Raw genomic sequence first — 14,796 nt, forward strand, 5'->3', positions numbered from 1 at the left:
TGGTTGAAATAAAATCCTCTAAAACAACGTTATACCAAAAAAAAGAGAGAGAAGGAAATAACATAAAAAACTCTAATATTCCCATATAAAGAATGACCATAATTAGCTAACAGGTCAGCCACCTGATTACCTTCCCGCAAGGAACCAGAGTAGCTTCATATAAGTAAATAAAAAATAGAGTTAGGAATGTAAATAGTGATTTTAAGTATGAATGAAGCTTTCAGAACTTTTATTTCTCCAAAAATTAGTATAACAACAAATTTATATGACTGTACAACATTTTTAAGTAAAAAAAAAAAAAAAATTGTACAAGTTGTCAATTTTTATCATATCTAATGTTATAAAATGGATCACTAAACATATTATCTCATGCAATATAATAATTTTCCATGCCACACCAAACATCGCATAATATTGAAATGTTATCATCTTATACAATTAGGTCTCAAGTTAATAAGTCTTATCTAACTTGCGTACCAAAGAGGCTCTTAAAGAACCCTACAGCTTCAATACTTTTCAAGTCTACAATGTTGTAATGGGTGAGAAAAATCTCACTCCACCTTAACCAGTTTTCTGTACGAAAGCTTTGATGTCAAATGCACCACCAGCAGTTGTCTTTGTAACGACACCCTGCTCAAAGAACATGAAATGGTTAGAGAATAAAATGCAACTGAACCCCATACAAATTATGCAAGTCAAGAGAGTGAAAGACCTTCTCAGTGATGATCCCGGATATTAGATTAGCAGGAGTAACATCAAAAGCTGGGTTCCAGACGGAAATTCCTGAGGCAGCAATCTGCTCTCCAAGTCCTCCATGTGTGTTCAACAATTCCTTGGAGACCTCTCCTCAATGACAATTTCTTGTCCAGAAGAAAGTGATAGATCAATGGAAGTAAGGGGTGCAGCCACATAGAAAGGTACATTATGAAACTTAGCAGACAAGGCAACGCTGTAGGTTCCTATTTTGTTGGCTGTGTCACCTGCAATGTCATATAGAGGAAGACAAATTTGATTATAGTTTTTATGCTCAAGCAAACTATAGCTTATTTTCATTGTAACTCAAAGTACCGTTTGATGCAACACGATCTGCCCCAACAACAACAGCATCCACATGTCCTGCTTTCATTAATGCAGCTGCAGCAGAATTGGAAATAAGAGTTCCTGATAATTTTTCATGCACCAACTCAAAAGCAGTGAGTCTAGATCCCTGCAATTAAACATTATGATTGGTAAGCGCATACTCCAAATCATTTTAGCTTTGATTTGATATGCGGAATGGAAATGTAATTCTTAACACAGATAGCCTACATGGCTACATTAAAGGTTAGATATGCATTCTCAAAAGAAAGATACATATCCTATCATGTCATTAATCCACTGCCCTAAAAAATAAATACATAAAAAACACTGGAGCTCTGTAATCAGAATGATCATCACCTGTGATACCCTGAATCTGTTAATGAAAATTTAGTATTGTAGTTTAATTGGCCCAGATCTTTTATTGTCTTCTTTTCCTTTTCAAATGAATGACTATTAAGCTGAAATATAAACAATTAGATAAACTACAACTATCACCAAGATACAGATCGAAGAATATTTATTATTTCAGTGTTCTTGTTCTCAAGTCATGTCATCAATCCAAGTTGTCAAATAATAAAACATAAAACAACTTAAACAGATCATCCTATTTAAATATAACTTAAGAGGATACATATTCTCTCAAAAGAGCTCGGGGTATACCTAAATATTGAATATAATTGGAAAAGGTGCGCTCACTTGATTGAATGGGCGTGTTTCTGAGCAATAAGCCCTTTCTAGAACTCCAGCACTGTGAAGTGCACGGATCACACCCAGAGCAGTACCATATCCAGCTGTGGCTAGACTGAGCATTAATCAAAAACAAGTTACAAGTGAGTCCAAACACCTCTTCACTTCATTTGTCAAACAACTAAAAACGTACTTTTTAAAATTTGAGGGACAAAAATGATTTAAAAAAAAATGGGGACCAAAACCGGATTCACCTCATATTTCAGCAAGTAAAAACATAATTAAGCCTTGTACTATAATAAGGGATGGAACTGTAACAGGCACCTTCCAGTATTGCAATGAGTCAAAACAGAAAACTTTTGTTTCTCTGTTTGATGTTGAATAATACTAGCTCCATACGAACCAATAGCTCTATTTGAGGCAACATCATCCTCAAGCATAACTTCAGCAGCATCTATATACATCTCCCAATCACTAATGCATAGGGGATAGACTCCATTTCCTTTAGTTGTAAGTCATTTCTAGGACATTGCATTTGACTAAACTTGTCCCCCTTTTGAATTGGAACAATCCCTACAAAACACTTTTCCATTCTAAATCTCTCTAATACTTAATTGATATATCCTTTTTGAGACAATTCCAACAATCCCATATCTTTCAATTCAAAATTATTAGAGAGATACTTCTTTACATGTAACATAGCAACATCATTAGCAACAAGCAAAATGTCATCAACATACAAGACTAAAATCACAAATTTGCTCCCACTGACCTTTATGTAGATACACCAATAAATGATGTTCTCTACAAAACCATATGACATGATGGTATCATTGAACATAAGATACCATTGTCTGGGGAAGCCTATTTTAATTTTAGTCCATATATTGACTTTTTTAATTTACACACTAGATTTTCCTTTCTTGGAGAAACAAACCCTTTAGGTTGATCCATATAAACTTCTTCTTCTAAGTCACCATTCAAAAAAGTTGTCTTTACATTCATTTGGTGAAGCTCTAAATCATAATGAGCCACCAAAGCCAATACAATCCTAAAAAATTCCTTCTTAGAAATAGGAGAGAAGGTCTCTTTGTAGTTAATGTCATCTTTTTGAGTGAAACCTTGGATAACGAGTCTAGCTTTGTACCTTTTGATATTGCCCTTCGAGTCATATATTTGGTCTTAAAGACCCATTATAACTGAATCATTTTGAACCTTCAAGAAACTTAACTAGATCCCAAACTTTATTGCCATCCATTGATTTCAACTCTTCTTTCATAACATTAAGCAACTTTTCAGAATTGCCACTTTTCATGGCTTGTCTCAAAGAAACTGAATCTCTATTAATGCTTAATTCACATTCATGTTCAAGTGAATACACAACATAATCGCTTGAAATAGCTGACCTTTTTTTCCCTTTTAGACCTTCTTGGTGCTATTTCTTCACCTCTTTTTTCACTTGTTAATTTATGACTTGCATATTGTCTGTTGGTTCATCATCTTGCGGGTTTTTGAATATTATGTTGTCTTTGGGTGTTGATTGATTGTAGTACGACTAGAGGAACAATATCTTGATGAGGGACTCTAGGTGAAGAAGATTAATTGAGTCTCTATAATATCCACCTTTTGTAACTTCTCACTCCCACTAAACTGAAAATTTTCAATGAATCGAGCATTGTCAAACTCAACTATTCTTGTACTATGGTTATGACAATAGAATCTGTAACCTTTGGACTTCTTAGGATACCCAATGAAAAAACCATTGATGGTTTTTTGGATCAAGCTTCTTTTCATGTGGATTATACACCTTTACTTTTGTCAAACAACCTCAAAACTAGAGAGGCCTCAGTTCATAAGGAGTCTTAGGAATTGCCTTACTAGGAACCTTGTTAAGCATATATGCAACAATCTTTAATGCACATGTCCACAAAGATAAAGGTATAGTACTATAATTCAACATAGACCTAACCATATCTATTAGAGTACAATTCCACCTTTCAGCCTCACCATTGGTTGCAGTGTGTCAAACATAGTATATTATGCACATATGCTTCTACTTTCAAGGAACTTTGCAAATGGACCTGGAAATTGTTCACTTTCATTGAATTTTCCATAAAATTCATTGTATCTATCAGACCTTACAACTTTTACTTTTCTGTCAAACTGCCTTTTTACCTTATTAATGAACGCTTTTAAAGCATCCATTGATTGAGATTTTTTGGGCAAAAATCATCAATAAAGGTAATAAAATACTTTTCACCGTCCTAAGATTGAACGTCAAAGGGTCCACAAATATCAGTATGTATCAACTTATAAGTTCATTACTCCTTGTAGCATAATTCTTTGATATTTGTTAGGTTCGCTTTCCTTTAATGCAATCCAAACATATATCCCAATAACCAAAATCCAATTGAGGCAAAATTCCATTTTTCATTAACCTTATTATCCTTTCTTTGGATATGTGACCTAATCTTTGATGCCATAAATAATCAGAACTATCATCATGCACATTTCACTTAATATCAACATCACATTCAATATTAAACAAGGATTCCATAAAACTTTACATCAAGATTGAAACAATACAAACCATCTATTAAAGTACCAAATCCATAATAGTACATATCCTTAAACAAAGAAAATACATTGTTTCAATCTTGAAATTAAAACCTAATTCATCCAACTTTGCAACAGGAACTAAATTCCTGACACATCTAGGTACATAGAGACATCCTTCAAAATCTACATGACACCCAGTGTTCAAGATTAATCTATAAGTCCCATTTTGCTCTATTTTTGTCTTCATTTTATTTTCCATGTAGAGAAACTTTTTAGTTCCTCTTATGGTTTGGATCAAAAGGAATCCCTACATAATATGTGACACATGAGTTATTGCTCAAGAACCAGGTCATTATGTATTATTAGGTACCTCAAAAAGATTTGATTCAAAATTTACAAATATATAAAATATACCTTTCTTTTCAAATTATTTCTTTCTTTTCAGACAATTCTTCTTGAAGTGGCCACTCTGCTTGTAAAAGTAGCACTTCTTGTCTTTATGGACTCCTTCCTCTTCAACCTTTAATTAGGATTTGCCCTTGTCCTTTTTATTAGGCTTGCTCTTACTAGTACTGGCTCCATCATGAGTCATGAGATGAATTGAGTTGTCCTTCATTTTCTTTAATATCCCTTCCTCCTAAATTAACATGGCCTTAATTTCTTGAAAATTTCATTTTTCCTTAAGAGTGTTGTAATTCACTTGAAATTGGCCAAATTCATAGAGAGTTCAAAATAAATTGTACCAAAAAGGACTCACTCACTAGAATTCCTATGAAATTCAAGTTTGCTGCCAGATTAGCCATTTCTGCCACATGATCATGAATTAGTTGAGACCAATCAAATTTCTTGTTGGTTAACTCACTTGACAGGCTTCCCGTAATTGGCTTGTCAATAATGTCAGATTGTGAGCAATCCCTGACCAATTTCATGAACTCCCTTGCATTGTTTGTTTTAGGCATAAATGACTTCATATTTGCAGCCATAGTCATTCTCATTAGCTTTAGTGCCAATTTGTTAGACCTCTCTCAAGCCTTATGGAGAGACTTGTTAGCATCAATACTAGTCTTTGTAATGATGGGAGAACTTTCATCTATTATCAATGTCAGGTCTAAGTCCATTACACCCAGTTGAAAATGGATTGTTTTAGACCAATCATTATAATTTTGCCCATAGAACTTGATCATTAAGTTGCCTAAAGCAAACATGTTAGACATAGTTGCATACATTTAAACATACTCACACATTAGTGATTTGAGTAAACATAATGGATTCAAACAATATAGACTTTAATCATGCATCTAAGTTCACCTTTGGGTGATAAATAAATGAATTTCCTTATCAAGAATGATGCCAAACAAATATATTTTAATGGGAAATAAACCATATTATTTTTTACATGCATGATATCTTTGGTTAAACATACACTCAACAATCATGAAAACAAATCCTTAATATCATTAATTATAAGCAATGATTCAACTTTGGGTAATTCATATAAGTCTTATAATTAACAATTTCATTCAACCCAACCATAAAATTTACAACATCATTATATCAATCAATCATATAATTTGAAAATACAAAACTATATAGATTTGACCACTTTAGTGATTAACAAATCTCTCTTTAACGTGTAATTCCAAATTAATTCTTTTTTGTAAAACAAATTTCAAAATATATTTCAATTTCGTTCTCCGAAATAACAACTTTACAAACTATTTTTTACATAATTGAAAGCATATAAATTTGCAGGTGCAATATTCACTGTACATTAGAATTGCTATCAATCATATAAAAATATAAACTTTCACATGCAATCAGTAAACATTCAATCACCAATTATATTCTATTCATGGCAAATAAAGCATTCGGTGAAAACCACTTTTGTGCATATACATGTTATGAAACCAACGCAAACACAATTGGCATTTCCAAATTCGAAAACATTGCAGCGGAAAAAGTTCCTAATATTGCACCCACTAAATGAACAAGGCAATACATATCGTGTTTCGCAACATAAAATAAAACAGAGTAATTCCTTTAATGGAGAAAATGATATCTCCTTAACGTATGTTTTGATACCAAATATTAGAATAATTTTACTCTCATGTGTAATTTCCTAGGGTTCATGATACAAGAAATTACACTATAGAATCTTGGATAACATAATCCTCACGTCTATTATACTTTGTAATATCTGAATCCATAATGTTCATAATTATTACTAATGTTCTCCCTTTTCTAACTTCCTTTACTTGGTCTCTCTAATGGTGTAGAAACCCTTTGAACTTGTCTTTGGCCTTTTTTGTGTTCTCCATTTTTCTTTTTGAGAGAAAACAAATGTTTCCAGAATGTGTAAAAGAGAGAGAGAGGGAGAGAGAGAGAAATTATCTTTTATTTCTTTTTTGATAACTTCCATAACCTCTTTTTTCAAATTCCTTTTTTTAATGCCAAAATTAACCTTAATGAAGTGAGAAGAGAATTACTTATTTTAATAACTACAATGATTTTAATATAATTTCAAGTCTAACAATCATCACATTAGACATCTTTTCATTAAAGTCATTCCATAATTACATGAGTCATTATTAGATTAAATAATCTAACAGGTTAATCATGTTAACGAGTTATGGCTTTAAGTTATTGAGCTAAAGTATTGTATATTCTTTTCTTTTATTAAGGTTATGAATTGATCCTTTTGTACTCATGCTATTATGCAAAATTAGTGTCTTCTTTTTCAAAATTAAAATGACAAGTTTTCATATATATGTTGGACGATTGTGCTATGGAATGGTAAAAATAATAAAGAGGCCTCATTAGTAGGAGTCCTCATTACTATTGCTAAAGTTTCTAGCAATGTCTTAACGAGAAAAGAAGACACCTCAAGAGTAAGATAATAATAGTCTATTAGAGATTTGATATCATATGCTGTTTTTTCCTGACTTTGAGAAATTTGAAAGAAATCTCCCAAATCTGCTAATTATAAAAGACTAACATGTTAGCAAATAATTAAGTCATACAGGAGAATATAAATAAAGCTCATCAATTAATCACAATAATAGACACACATCTCCGTGTAAATGATTATCCAATGAATAATGGAGTTCAACGAGTAACAATAAAATTATTTATTGACTAAGGTACACCAAAATTATTATTTTTGTGGAGTTTTTCTTATTCATATTCCTATAGCAAGGTGTACGGTAAACTATGTTAATTATAAGATTGAGATATAAATATTTAATTTAGTGAAAATATCATTTTTTTTAAAATACATCTTAATGAATCCAACGATAATTGATTGTGGGGTGGTAGTCATAGATCACTCTTTGAGGATTCATCTAGTGAATGTGGTGGTGGAGCTACCATTATAAGATATGAACTAATCTCTAAGTGACACTCACAAAACAACATACACGTGCAAGCCATGTAACACACAACCACTTATTAGAACTCAAATGAACACCTATGTTGTATTGTGTTGTGTTCAAAAGCCTAGTTAAATGGAATGTAGTTTAAGACAATCAAGTCACTACTTTTTCCTCAAGTGAAATATGCACCAAGTATAAGACTTAAACCCTAAAGGTTCCTTATACTGAAAATATAATATCATATGCTCTATTAAAAATTATTTTTCAGGATTTCACATATAGTTATCGTATTATATTATATATTTACTTATTATAAATTAACGGGAGATTGTTGGAAAATATTTTATTATAATTTAAAATTTAAACTTATATATATATATATATATATATATATATATATATATATATATATATATATATATATAGTGAGAGAGAGTGTGTGTGTTATATTTAGCTTCCTACTCACAAAACACGAGAGACAATACACTAGAAACATATATTGATGATGCTATCTTCTTTATAAAATTCTATTGCTATTTAAAATGTTTTGGAGCATGGTCATTCTTTTGTTCCGAGATCGTTCGTTGCACACGGTTCGATGGATTGATATATCTTGGGAGACATTACTACAAAACATTGATTTAACATCGCAAGGTTAACATTAGTTTTTTGAAAAACCGATGTTAAGAAAAGGACGGTGGCATTTTGGTAAATAAGTTGATTTAAGTAGGTGATGTTAACATCGGTTTTTTGAAAAACCGATGTTAACTTTATAATGTTAACATCGGTTTTTTAAAAAACTGATGTTAACATTATAAGTTAACATCGGTTTTGTTTAAGAAACCGATGTTGTCTAATTAATAAGTTAAAAAGCCAAAATTCTATTTTCCCCCTGCACGATCAATTTCATACGAAAACTCTTTCTCCTTTTCTTCTTCATCCCTCAGATATTGTGTTCTCCTCACTCAAGCTGCCATTGAGGTTTGTTATTTAGGTACGTGGCTCCACAAGTTCCCGTTCGTGACTGGAACGATTTAGGCACGTGGGCAAACCTTGATGTTGCTTTAACATTTATCCCTATAGAATGTTAACTCCAGGTTGGTGAGTTCGTTGTTTCGCAAGTTTTTGACATATTCTTGGCTCCTGGTTGGTGGGTTCACGAGTTGGTAAGTTGCTGGGTTCACGAGTTCCTGAGTTGGTGGATTCGTGAGTTGGTGGGTTCTTGGGTTGGTGAGTTCATTGTTTAAACCTGTTGGTTTTGTTTGCTGCAATGATTGTTATTGGTGCACCATTTTCTTGTTTGCTGAATGCCATTGTTTTGTTTTGGGGTATAAGAAAACAAGACGTAGTTTGCATTGGATGTTTGTTTTGAACAATGTTTTTGATAACCCTAACCCTAACCTAAGACTTTGTTGTCTCACTCATGTGCACATTAAGTGATTGATTCAAGAAAAAGAAAGAAAGGTTCATTTGGAAACCTATTTCCCCTCCAAAACTCTAATCCTCGTTGTTGTGGTGTCACTTGGTATGTGAAAAACTGTTACACTCCCCTGTAGGCTCCTATAGTTATGTTTTCTATTGGACTAAAAGCCTTTTTAGAATTGGATCTTATGTCAATTAAGTCAATACATAGATTTTAGCTCTCAAATGCAAGTAGAAAGTTATTTCACAGAACCTTATGATGAGTTGTTCTTTAAGGAACTAAGGTATGCTATGTAGTCTAATAAATAAGTCTAACTGATCTACTGAATTAAACATAATCTAATAAACAAATATGAATTATCACTATTCCGTCTTTTTTATACCAAGGTCACAATTAGTATCTTCCAAATCTAACAGAGAAGGAAAATTGTTAGGCGTGTCATTGAGGGCAGGGCAGGGTCATCAAGGCTGTAGTGGTTAGGGGCAAGGCCTAGCAAACCAAAACTTTTGGCAACTACTAGTGCGATTTGTACAAAGTGGAGATGACAACAGAAAAACATGCGAACTTAATAATTTTTTTATAAGTAGGTGAAGGAACTTTAGTAACCCCATACATAGATTGATGGTTATTTTCATTGGGATATGACATCTCAACCTTCACTTGAAATAGAGGAAATGCTAGTGTCATATAATAAATTGCTTTCATGCTCTACTGGGTTCATCTGTAGTCCCAGTGCTGAGAATTCTAGGGCCTTTAATGGCAGTGGTTCGTAATTTTTATTGGATTCCTTGTGATCATCTCCTAGATCTGGTATAGATGACTTCCAATTTGGTCCTCTCCACATAAGTATGTGCTCATATTCAAATGAAAGCAATGTGCTTGGAACAAGATCCTACGGTCAAAAGAATAGATATGAAAGAAAGTTTTTAAGATAGCCTCTTCATTAATTAACATAAAAAAACCAAAAGAATAAAAAACAAAAAAATTTGAGTCCACACGATCTTCAACATTGGATGCAAAATTGATTATACCCTTAGTTTTGCTCTAATCTTTCGATAGTCCCTTTTATTTAGTTCTTGACAGTTTATACACACTAGTTCACACTCTTCAAATACCTCTTTGACTGTTTTAACTAGGTCACAATAAACAGTATGGTATGCTTTGTAGTCTAATAAATAAGTCTAACTGATCTGCTGAATATACTAAGAGGCAGTAAGGTCACAATGCGTTCTAATTATGTATTTCATTTCGGTACATTCATTTACATAACTCATTCAGTGCTTTTTGATAATATTAACTAACTCAAGTTTTTTTTTAAAGGACCATGGCTACTCCAGCTGCCTCGCCTCTTCCTCCTCCTCCTGCAGACGCATCAGCGTCTCCATCTACCTTGAAGCGGACACGTAAAGCCACACAGCTAGGATCCTTGGCCACTAGACCATCTGGGGCATAGAGACCAGTGGTCCACGTTGATCCTACGACCGACAAGGTCGACGGTCCCCACAAGAAGAAATTAAGAACATATTTGGGGATTGTCGCTCGTGATAAGGTCGATGTGGCATACGAGAACTGGAAGGAAGTCCCTGCTGCTCAGAAGGATTTGATATGGGAGGATATTCAAGTGTTTTAGTTTTCTTCTTTGATTTTCTTTATTAGCCAAAATTTATGATTTACTAACAATAAAACCTAATTTATTGTTTGTCAAGCGGAATTTGAAATCCCTAAAGCTTCTGACAGTAGGATAAAGAAGAAAGTTCTTCAGACTGTAGGCAAGCGATGGAGGCAGTTTAAATCAGACTTGACAAGGAAATTGGCACTTGCAGCCGACAAGGAAATTGGCACTTGCAGCCGACAAGGACAGTGTGGACGACACTGTCTGTGAAAAATACGACATTAGCAAGGAGAAATGGGCCCAGTTTTGTCAGACCTGTAGAGACCCTCGTGGGAGGTATGTACTTTGTCATTTTAGTTGTTTTCCACAAAAAATTAACTTATTATAATACATTGTAATCATCAATTTCATTAATATTCGATTTTTGTAGGATGTGCATAAAAAGGCACAGACCATCCAGAAGCAAAACACCACCCCCCACGTGTTGTCTCGTGGGGGTTATGAATATTTAGAATAAAAGCTAATGGCGGAGAAGACAAAGAAAAGACTAGACGAAGTTGCCCAGTCCGGAAGCACTAAGGGCGTCATTGACCGTCCATCTCCCATCAGACGCCACGTAAAGTGGAAGATGGCCCGCACCAAGAAATCTGGGCAGACGACGTCTGAGGCAGCAAAGAAAATTGCTGAGAAGATTGTAAGTCATTTTCAATTAAGAATTGTAATTATCTTTGTTTATTCTGTGAATGCCTTGGACAAATATATGTCTTTTGTACATGATTCTTTGGAGGAGCAGGTGTCACAGGGATCGTTCGTCCCCCAGGGACGTTAGGATGTCCTGACTGCTGCCCTTGGGCGACCAGAACACCCTGGCCGTGTCCATGCTGCTGGAGTCGGTGTCACCATAAAACAATACTTCGGATCGGCTCCACGAACCTCCCGTAGTTCTTCCTCCCTACCTCCTGAAGACCTGTAGTAGCTGATCCAATAAATCAGGGACCAGCTGGAGGAGTCGATCACAGAAAAAGTTACTCGGCAGTTGATGGCATCCTTCAGCCATATGCAGTCCCAGTTTCAGTCACAAATGCAATCACATGAACTTGCACTGCCTCCGGAGCCTGAGGTTGGTCCCTCAGATGCACGTGTCAGCACAAAGGAGAGTTGTGTCGATCCCTTAGGGAACAATCCAGAGACGGGTAAGTCAAACAAATGCGGGTTGTACATTGAAGAAAATCCTTCTCGCATGGTTTCCCTAGGAAGACTTTATGAGGGATCCACAGCGGTTCACAACATCCCTTTATTGCATGACCAAGTGAAGGTTGGTGTTGAGGAGGTTAAAGATGAAGAGGCTCGCATTCCTGTACCCACTGACAAGGTTACCCTAGTGGGGCAGACACTTAACACCTTACTTGCTTGGCCGACACATCACGTGAAGCGTTTATCAGAACAGGTATTTTGCTTTGATTATATGCTTCTTTTTTTTCAATTGATTTGTTCATTGTAATCAAAACTTGTTAATTAACTATGTTTGATCAACAAGTAGATGTGTCTCTAGCAAAACCTCCAAAAAGGCTGGATCTTGAGGTTGATGATCCCCTGTATCTGATGACATTGACCATCCCACAGCTTTTTTTGAAGCCTCTGTAGGTTATGTGGGATGCTACTATGTTCGGAGTGTTTAATCAAAACTTCCCGTTGTACATAAAGCACGAAGATCTCTTTGAAATTGCATACGATTATCTGTTATACAGTTGTGGATTCTGTAAGTCAATTTACATTACTGTTAATTACCTAAGTTATTGATTTCGATTCATACATAATTAACTTTGTTTTAACAATAACAAGCATCTGATTGAGGCAAGTATGCGAGCGGGGAATTCCGATGTGTATGGATTCCTCAAGCCACAGTCCATTTAGAGATCTGGGCAATCGCAATTTGAATCGGAAAGTTACATCAAGAGTTGGATGTAGAGTTCAAAACGCGATGTCTACCTTGGAGCCTACCTGAATGGGTAAGTCGAATACAACAACTGAATTTAAATAATCTATACTACTACAATAACTCATATTTGTCTCCACTGCAGCGAACACTGACAAATGGTCGTCATTCTGCCTAAGGAAAACCTTGATGTCTGGTATTGTTCTGTGCATAACAGGCCCGACAACTACCTTAAAGGAATAATTAACAGGTCAGTATTGTTTTCGATACATTTGCATCAGCATAACTCAACAACATCAATATTTTAATGTTCCTCATATTCAACAGTGCTTTGAAAGGACTTGATGATACTCCACAACCTAAATCCAAGGCTGCTGCTAGGTGGATTATTGTTAAGGTACATGATTTAAATAAAACTTCTACTTATATATATTGTTTATGTGTGTGTACACTAATTGTAGTAAATGTTTAATTAATATCCAAATTTCATTATGTATTTAGTGTAATAAACAAAAAGGAAGCACTGAGTGCGGCTATTATGTCATGCACTGGATGTCCATGATAATCTTAGAAACTTTCAGGAATAATTGGGAAACGATAATTGTTTATTTCAAACAAAGTTGATTTTCTTATCATTGTTATTACATTATTAATTTATCTTTTATTTGATCATGCAATATTTTAATGATGTTAGACCATTGGAAGCAGAGAGATTGAAGGCGCTTGACATTCAGTGGGCACAATATTATCTAAAAGTTAGAAATCAAACATAAGATGTTAGGAAACTGTAACTTTAGGTTACTTAATTAGTTTACCATAGCTTGCGTTACATTTTTTATAATTGTTGTTTCATTTTAACATTGAATAATCTTTGTTGATAGTTATTCATAGTTATCAATTGATTTTTTACAATTGATAGTTTACTAGCTAGCTTTCTGCTAAAATCTATTTGAAAGCAAGAATACAAATGATATATGTTGTGTGTTGTGTGATCTGATTTTAAATTTACAGGTTAAATTTTGGTTTTTTTGAAAAAATAGAGAGAGTATTAAAAAAGTTCCTAAAAATAACATCGATTTTTTTAAAAAACTGATGTTAATATTCAAAACGTGAACATCGGTTAGAAACCGATGTTAACATAAAAACTGTTAACATCGGTTTTTTGAAAAAACCGATGTTAACTGTCAACATTAGTACATTTTTTTGTGTAATTCTTATTATATAACATCGATTATTTAAATAACTGATGTTGTCAATTTTACATTAACATCGGTTTTTTTAAAACCGACGTTAACGATAATACTTTCAATATCGGTTAAAAACCGATGTTAAAAATCATAAATAACCGATATAGAAAGCATATTTTCTAATAGTGAGAAGAACACATAATTATTTCTACCAATATAGTAAGATGTTTTCTCTCAAAGAAAATGCATTACGCGTTTCAACCCAAACTTTTTAAACTCTTTTTTTTTTAATCTTATTTATCTTTTATATTAGTTTATTATAAAATTATTTCTTTATGTTTTGATTCTATGTGAAATTATACCACTTCTATGTTTGTTTTTTGTTTCCTAATTTTTTTATCTAACAAAACATGTATATCAATTCATTTATATTGATTTTAATTTCATATCAAAATAATTAATCAAAGTATCTTTAAAAATATGAATGAATCTATGATTTTTAATTGTCTAACAAAGACCGCAAATAACTTTTTCACTAGGTATCCTATATGTATCTTTATCTTTATATATAAAGAGAGACGAGTTAGGATAATCGATGCAATCCTTTTTTCCGCTCAAATACATGTCAATTTCATAATTATATGAAATTGTTAATATTAAAATATATGTTTGTTTGTTTCACCATAATAACCCATAAATGACGTGACTAATAAATGCAAATATATGTTGCCTTAATTATGTTAATATACAATAACGTGTAAAATTAAATGGGAAGCTCATATATTAATTATTGGTTTGGTTTACTTTGCACAATTTTTGTTTTAATCAATAAAAACCGATTTGGGAATCTGAACACACGCATTATGCAAATTCTTTTTACTTACAAATTTCTTTAATTATATTTTTTTTTACATTACTAATCTCCTATTTAAACAGTTGAA

The 14,796-nt window shown here is 33.4% G+C and overlaps 1 pseudogene; it reads right to left on the reverse strand.

The window, feature by feature from the left end:
- Nucleotides 1–354: 354 nt before the first annotated feature.
- On the reverse strand, nt 355–2,231 carry LOC114385899 (annotated as a pseudogene).
- Nucleotides 2,232–14,796: the final 12,565 nt, after the last annotated feature.

Source organism: Glycine soja, chromosome 15, assembly GCF_004193775.1.
Source record: "Glycine soja cultivar W05 chromosome 15, ASM419377v2, whole genome shotgun sequence".
NCBI classification, from domain to species: Eukaryota; Viridiplantae; Streptophyta; class Magnoliopsida; order Fabales; family Fabaceae; genus Glycine; species Glycine soja.